This window comes from Pinus tabuliformis, chromosome 5_1 (genome assembly GCF_031772625.1).
Source record: "Pinus tabuliformis cultivar Carrire ecotype Pingquan chromosome 5_1, CPIR1, whole genome shotgun sequence".
Lineage (NCBI taxonomy): Eukaryota > Viridiplantae > Streptophyta > Pinopsida > Pinales > Pinaceae > Pinus > Pinus tabuliformis.
In genome coordinates this window covers 828,724,556-828,733,605 of record NC_142305.1, presented here as the reverse complement: position 1 = coordinate 828,733,605, position 9,050 = coordinate 828,724,556, and the positions used below count along the sequence as shown (strand labels likewise).

The 9,050-nt window shown below is 33.0% G+C and overlaps 1 pseudogene; it reads right to left on the bottom strand.

Annotated features, from left to right (window-relative positions):
• Positions 1 to 5,352: 5,352 nt before the first annotated feature.
• Positions 5,353 to 5,466, bottom strand: LOC149167465 (5S ribosomal RNA; annotated as a pseudogene).
• Between the last annotated feature and the right edge of the window lie 3,584 nt (positions 5,467 to 9,050).

Sequence of the window (9,050 nt, the reverse complement as noted above, 5' to 3'; positions counted from 1 at the left end):
TAAACAAATTTGATAAGTATGCAAGAAAAATTCTTAAAGCATAGATAGATTGAAAATAACAAAAACATCATCATGTACATGGAAAGAAAGATGACTTGGTTCACTTTCTCTAAGTGTAACTTCATTTCATTTGATAAAGAATCATTTACTTTAATTTATTTCTACTTTTAATACTCAATAATTGAACAACATTTCTTTGAGTTTCGTACATTAAAAATCAAAATAATATTTTGAGTTTTTGCTATACAAATTTACTCTTGAAATGAGTTTTTACCATCATATTTACTTTATCTCGAAATGTGTAACTTCATTTCATTTGATAAAAATCATTTACTTTAATTTATTTCCACTTTTAATACTCAATAATTGAACAACATTTCTTTGAGTTTCATACATTAAGAATCAAAATAATATTTTGAGTTTTTGCTATAACAAATTTACCCTTGAAATGAGTTTTTATCATCATAATTACTTTATCTCGAAATTTGCAATCATGCATTGTTGATCCCATTCCTTCAATGTTAGATGCATCCATGTTCTCTAGAAAATTGTTATTAAAGTGGATGTTGTTGTAAGTGCTAATTGATTGAGTCCATGAATTGCTTACTGATGTAATCACTTCATCTTGTGAAGATGTGATCCCTAGTTACAAATATTTATAAATATATACAATGAACAATCTTTATGTCTGTGCATATTTCAAAATATTTTTAAAACATGAACAAGACAAATCTAAGAGATGAGAGATTAAAAAATTAGGAAAATATTGAGTCACTAATGGCATCAATATCAATGTTGTCATTTTTAGTCGTGTCATTGATGAGTTCCTCAACATTATCTAGCTTCATTTCTTCATCTACTACGTGCCTCTACACCACTTTCATCTACTTGTGCCTCCACTTTTCCTTCATCAACTTCATTTAGCATTTGTTTTTTCATGTATTCATGATTTTGTCATTCTTTTCTTTTAAATCATCTCACTTATTATTATTCATTAATTTGTGTTATCATTGACATCCTTGTTGGAAATATGTTGGCATTAATGTCAAAGTAGTGGCAAAGCTAAGGTGGTTGCAAGTAGATTGATCAAAGAACATACTTTGAAGAAATTTTCAGTACAAAAGATCAGATCATAAGCTCTTGGAAATTGCTCAAATAGATAGATATTGGTTCTAACGGTATGTTGAAGTCTGAAAAGGATTCCTAGATCAAAAGATATGGTTGGTCAAGTTATGAGGGTAAAAGTCAAATTTTTGGTGTTTTTAGGCGATGGGCCTCACAGTTGAGTCAGAATACAAGTGGCAGGTGGTAACCATGTGGGCGTGCAAGTGGACTAGTGTAAGGTCCCACCTTACCACGATCAATATTATACTAAGGTCAACTCAAAATGCATTATTATTTTATTTTAAGTTTAAGTTTTTAAGACGTAAAAGTTAATGCAAGGTCATATATCTATATTTTTATTTTTATTTTTATTGGTATTCTTTACACTACACACTAATTTCTACTAACTAACTAACCCATGGTAATATTAAACTTCTCATTAAAGCTACAGGGTCATGGTTCGTCAAGATCCAAAACTTACAACCATAAGTCTTAAAATCATATTTAAATGATAGAGTCTTTAGTGGGATAAATAATATCAATCTTTACAAACCACAATTTCCAATAAGCTAATTGTTCATTCTATTGCAATTAAAAGTGTTTAAGAGTGACTAATTTTATTTTGTTCTAAATAATATGCCTATGAATTCTTTGGTAAAACAAAGGAAAGAAAAACAAGATAATTCAACTTCTAAAGGAGTGGTTTCTAATGATTATGAATTCATATGTGAGCTAACAATTACAACAATTTACCTACCCAATTTGAATTCCATAGACTTTTAATTCAATGGAATCATTATGCTTATTCATTGAGATATTTCCAAAAACACCTTGGTTGCAAATCCTAAATTCACATAGCCATATTTATAGAAAATTCATAGATGTAATTAGCGACAACCATTGAAGCATTATGTTAAACAAATTGCAAGCATGAAATGTATAGTCATTGAGGCATTTTGTCAAACACTTACAACCATAACCCTTAAGGCGATTTCACCACAATTAACTAACATGAATCTAAGATTACATAACTTATTTTTCATTGCCAGTAATGCCAATAAGTGAACCTAATACATAAGTAGAACTATCATCCATATTCATTACTGCATATACAAAACTTTAGGTGCATAAATGACTAAACATTTAAGGAATTTTCCAAATAGCTCGCAACGATGTAGCTACAACCATTGGAGAATTTTAAACAATGGTTAGCAGTCACAAAACAAGTTGTTAACTATTAAACTATCAAATAAGCAGTCACAAGTTATTTAAACTATCATTGTATTAACCATTGAGACTTTAAAACAAGAATTCCAAGTTTATATAACAGGCTGGTTTCATAAATAGAGATTACCAGGTAAGTCACAACTAAAAGAGAAAAAAAAACAGTGAAACAAACCACTAGGCAGTAGCAACAAATCTGTAAAATATAACAGCGTAAAGAAACAGATTCTGAAACTCTGTTTTTTGAAATAAAAGTTGGGGTGACATGGAAAAAAAGCACAGATACCCCCTAAAGTTAAAATGAATCGAAACAAAAATGCCCGGAAATGTGATTCTTTAAAACCACAACAAAAAAACAAATTCCTAATATCTCATTTATCACTTTTGTCAAACATATAATGTGCAAACTTATCTACAGTTGTAAAAAGAGAAGGAAAAACAAATTTTTGATATCAATATGTTTTCATATACTCATGGAATCCTGAATGCTTCAGCCATTAAGACGTGATGTCAATCAACTAGCAACGAAATTGTACAAAAAGAAAACTTACATAAAATAATCTACAATTATTGCAAAATTCCTTCAACATTTAGTGTGCAACATTTGATATACATCTAAGTTTTAGTCAAAAACCAAATAAGAAAAAACCATGTAATGAACTACAAAAAAAAACACAATATAATGTTGTCAACATACCTTGCAGTGAATTTATACAACTCAAAAAAGTGGGAGTATGCTCCAGCTCCAATGAGAGTATTGCTCCAGCTCCAATGAGAGTATGCTCCAGCTCCAATATCCTTACCAACTCATTGTGAACCACCCAGTTTTCCTCCCAACCATATCCAGGAAGAATTTCTCCCCCTAGAACCCCCGAGCTACAAAAGCTCACAAGCAATACCAAAAGACAACAGTAGAGAGATTTGCAAGGAAAACTAAGGAAGAAAATTTTCACTTCCTCTCAATACCACTCATGGCCAACCTCAATAGCTAGAGATCTCAGGATTTTAAGAATTTCATAATTGTTTTGGAAGTAATAGGCTACTCTCCATATCTCTCCCTCTCACCATTTTCCTCAAGTCTCTTCCACTCTTGGCATCATAATCTCCCCCTCAAGTGAGAATACATGAGACTCATATATAGGAGGAGCAACCAATTCTTGTCATAAAGGAGGAGTAATGTGCATGCATTGGATTCCATTTAGAGGAGTGTAACTTATGCCATTAAGGAGAGGTATGCATGCCTTAGTTAAGGAGAGTGTAACATATGCATTAAAGAGAGCGTAAGAGGAATATTTTATGACATATTTTTAATGAGTGAAAATGAATATTCCATTCTTTGATGAGTGCATAAAATAGAGTGTAATGTATTATTTAAGAGAGAGAGAGAGAGAGAGAGAGAGAGAGAGAGAGAGAGAGAGCCATGAGAGTCATGAAGGAGATGTGTGAATTGATTGAGGAGATAAAGTTGACTTGTAATTCCTTTTTAATAATAATATCATAGTCTCATAAAAGATAATAATAATATTGAGGATTCAATCAAGATTGAACTATTAGGATTGATTAATGATAAGTTAAGTCGTTTTTCTTCAACTCCGCTTGATTACCAATTTATGCAAGGTGATTTACTATTTTTGGAAAGTCATGCTTGAGATGTTGGACATGACTTTCTATTTTTAGAAAGTCATTCCAGAATTGTGAGAATGAAATTTTATTTAAGGAAATTCATCCATGAGTGGTATTTTTCTTCTGGAGAATAGGGATTCTGCACCCCTATTTCATGCATCTCCGTGCCTTAGTAGATTGAGGACTCTGCACCCTGATCTACTCCAAAGATCCAAGATTCCACAACTTGATCTTTTTAAATATTCAGGACTCCGCGCCCTAAATATACAAGACTCCACGTCTTTATCTTTCTTGGATTTAGGGCTCCACACCCAAATTTCCATGTTGTCTCATCTACTGTGCTTTTAAACTTTTTGTTTCTCCTCATGGTATTGATTGTGAGATTTTACCCATCAAATGGTTCGTTGGTAAGGCCTTGTTCAAAGACTTGCACACATTACAATCTTATAGATCAAAGGAATCAAATGAATTTCATAATGAAATTAACTTAATCACAATTTATTGAGAATGATGCATGACTTCCACAGTCATTTTGAAGAAATGACTTCCAAAGTCATTCATAATTGAACATCCTTGCTGGAAAATGACCAAGTACCCTACGACATCCTGCTTATACAATATTAGACATATTTAATCACACAAATCATGTATCATCCATAAATCATAATTAACCATCTATTCCACATAACCATGAGCATCCATGGGTCTATGTGTCTCAATCTTGGATCACCATCCATGTCATACACCTGCTTCATAAATCAGATGCAAAAAGAGAAACATATGTATAACATTTACTTGATCAAAACCATCTAATACAGATAATCAAAGATACCACACATAAGAGGAAATATAACTATATAAAACATTGTTCCCTAATCCAATGATCAATCTTCCATACATAAACATAAAAGGAAATATAACTATGTATATAAAACATTATTCCTCAATCAAGTGATCAATCTGTCATATATATAACTCATCAAAAATCACCCTTGATAGGAGTGAAAAAACTATACTAGAAAAAAAATGGGACACTACATACTCCCCCTCTTGGAGTAAACTTGGCCCGAAGTTTAACTAAACAAAAAAGGAAACTCAAGATGCATAGAAGATGCATCCTCCCAAGTGGCAGAACTAGGACTATATGGGTCCCATTGGACCTTTACTTGGTCCACCATGTGACGTCTGAGCTATCAAGTGCAATGGTTCAAAATGAAAACTAGCTCTGCCTTAAAATTCCCTTCGTCCGTTACCTGTAATTGATGCCAATATACAATATGGCATAATGCACATGTTACACTTCTCTCCCTGGCTCGGTGCTTGTGGTGGGCACTTACTTGACGTGGCTTGTGACTCCCCAATTTGTTGATTGTCGTCGATGTTGGTTAACATTTGGTGGCCTTTTACCAACACTAGGACTTACCGGGAGGTCACCCATCTCAGTACTACTCTGGCCCAAGCACGCTTAACTGCGGAGTTCTGATGGGATCCGATGCATTAACGCTGGTATAATCGCACCCTCCTACTTCAAAGGGCATTCCTGGCACTCTCTTACCAAGAGCCAACCTGAACACCCATCAAAAACTTGCTTACCTTGAGGGCTTCAGTATTTAGATGGGTAGCATATCTAAGCAACTCCATGAATCGTGCTTCATAGTCAAGGATTGTCTTAGTTCCTTGCTTAAGATCATGGAACTCATTAAATTTCCTCTCCAAGTATTCAGCGGAAAGGTACTTAGCTTGAAATTCCTCTTCAAATCATTCCCATGTCAAGGTAGACATGGAGTATCCCAATTGGGATTCTAAGTTCCTCCACCATAATAGTGCACTCTCCTTAAGTAGGTATATAGCAAACGTTTCCTTTTGGTTTCTAGAATAATTCCACAACTCAAAACATAGGTGCATGTTTTCCAACCAAGCTTCTACTACCTCCTCTTTTGTGGTACCCTTAAAGATAGGAAGCTTAACTTTTTCCAAATCTCTATGTACATCTCCATCAAATTGTATTTCTTGCCTCTCTACTTGAGATGAAGAACCAGGCACTGAAGGATTTCCCCCAACCCTACTAATCAAGACTTTAGTCAACTTTTGGAAAGATAACATCATATCCCTTAGTTCCGTGATGGATATTTTCTCATATTCTTTATCTTGGGGAGGTGGAGATGAGACTTCCTTCCTCCTCCTTGATGTTCTCTCCATGATTACTTAACCTGACCAAGGAAAAATTCAAGTAAGTAAATAAATATTAGTAGGAAAGCCCTAGGTCCTAGAGTTTTAACCTAGCTCTGATACCATATGTAAGGTCCCACCTTACCAACCATCAGTATTATACTAAGGCTGACTCAAAATGTGATATTATTTTATTTTAAGTTTAAGTTTTTAAGACGTAAAAGTTAATGCAAGGTCATATATCTATATTTTTATTTTTATTTTTATTGGTATTCTTTACACTACACACTAATTTCTACTAACTAACTAACCCATGGTAATATTAAACTTCTCATTAAAGCTACAGGGTCATGGTTCGTCAAGATCCAAAACTTACAACCATAAGTCTTAAAATCATATTTAAATGATAGAGTCTTTAGTGGGATAAATAATATCAATATTTACAAACCACAATTTCCAATAAGCTAATTGTTCATTCTATTGCAATTAAAAGTGTTTAAGAGTGACTAATTTGATTTTGTTCTAAATAATATGCCTATGAATTCTTTGGTAAAACAAAGGAAAGAAAAACAAGATAATTCAACTTCTAAAGGAGTGGTTTCCAATGATTATGAATTCATATGTGAGCTAACAATTACAACAATTTACCTACCCAATTTGAATTCCATATATTTTTAATTCAATGGAATCATCATGCTTATTCATTGAGATATTTCCAAAAACACCTTGGTTGCAAATCCTAAATTCACATAGCCATATTTATAGACAATTCATAGATGTAATTAGCTACAACCATTGAAGCATTATGTCAAACAATTTGCAAGCATGAAATGTACAGCCATTGAGGCATTTTTTCAAACACTTATAGCCATAACCCTTAAGGTGATTTCACCACAATTAACTAACATGAATCTAAGATTACATAACTTATTTTTCATTGCCAGTAATGCCAATAATTGAACCTAATACATAAGTAGAACTATCATCCATATTCATTACTACATATATAAAACTCTAGGCACATAAATTACTATAAACATTTAAGGAATTTTACAAATAGCTTGCAGTAATGTAGCTACAACCATTGGAGAATTTTGAACAACGGTTAGCAGTCACAAAACAAGCTGCTAAATATTAAACTATCAAACACGCAGTCACAAGTTATTTAAACTATCATTGTATTAATCATTGAGAATTTAAAACAAAAATTCCAATTTTATATAACAGGCTGGTTTCATAAATAGAGATTACCAGGTAAGTCACAGCTAAAAGAAAAAGAAACAATGAAACAAACCACTAGAGAGCATCATCAAATCTGTAAAATATAACAGTGTAAAGAACCAGATTCTTAAACTCTGTTTTTTGAAGTCAAAGTTGGGGTGACATGGTGAAAAGGCACAGATACCCCCTGAAGTTAAAATGAATCGAAAGAGAAATGCCCAAAAATGTGATTCTTTAAAACCACAACAAAAAAACAAATTCCTACTATCTCATTTATCACTTTTGTCAAACATATAATGTGCAAACTTATCTACAACTGTAAAAAGAGAAGCAAAGCAAAATTTATGCTATCAAAATGTTTTCATATACTCATGGCATCCTAAATGCTTCAGCCATTAAGACATGATGTCAATCAACTTGCAACAAAACTGTACAAAAATAAAACTTACATAAAATAATCTACAGTTATTGCAAAATTCCTTCAACATTTAGTGTGTAGCATTTGATATACATCTAAGTTTCAGTCAACAACCAAATAAGAAAAAACCATGTAATGAACTACAAAAAAAGAACACAATATAATGTTGTCAACATACCTGGCGGTGAATTTATATAACTCAAAAAGGTGGGAGTATGCTCCAGCTCCAATATCCTTACCAACTCATTGTGAACCACCTAGTTTTCCTCCCAACCATATCCATGAAAAACTTCTCCCCTTGGAACCCCCGAGCTACAAAAGCTCACAAGCAGTACCAAAAGACAACAGTAGATAGATTGCAAGGAAAACTAAGGAAGCAAATTTTCACTTCCTCTCAATACCACTCATGGCCAACCTCAATAGCTAGAGATCTCAGTATGTTAGTAAGAATTTCATAATTATTTTGGAAGAAATAGGCTACTCTCCATATCTCTCCCTCTCACCATTTTCCTCAAGCCTCTTCCACCCTTGGCAGCATAATCTCCCCCTCAAGTGAGAATACATGAGACTCATATATAGGAGGAACAACCAATTCTTGTCATAAAGAAGGAGTAATGTGCATGCATTGGATTCCATTTAGAAGAGTGTAACTTATGCCATTAAGGAGAGGTATGCATGTCTTAGTTATTGAGAGTGTAACATATGCATTAAAGAGAGCGTAAGAGGAATATTTTATGACATATTTTTAATGAGTGAAAAAGAATATGCCATTCTTTGATGAGTGCATAAAATAGAGTGTAATGTATTATTTAAGAGAGAGAGAGAGAGAGAGAGAGAGTTACATAGAGCCATGAGAGTCATGAAGGATATGTGTGAATTGATTGAGGAGATAAAGTTGACTTGTAATTCCTTTTTAATAATAATATTGTAGTCTCATAAAATATGATAATAATATTAATAATATTGAGGATTCAATCAAGATTGAACTATTAGGATTGATTAATGATAAGTTAAGTCGTTTTTCTTCAACTCCACTTGATTACCAATTTATGCAAGGTGATTTACAGTTCCCAATTCGTGCTTGAGATGTTGAACATGACTTTCTATTTTTAGAGAGTCATTCCAAAATTGTGAGAATGAAATTTTATTTAAGTAAATTCATCCATGAGTGGTATTTTTCTTCTGGAGAATAGGGATTCGGCACCCCTATTTCATGCATCTTCGTGCCTTAGTAGATTGAGGACTTTGCTCTTTGATCTACTCCAAAGATCCAAGATTCCACAACTTGATC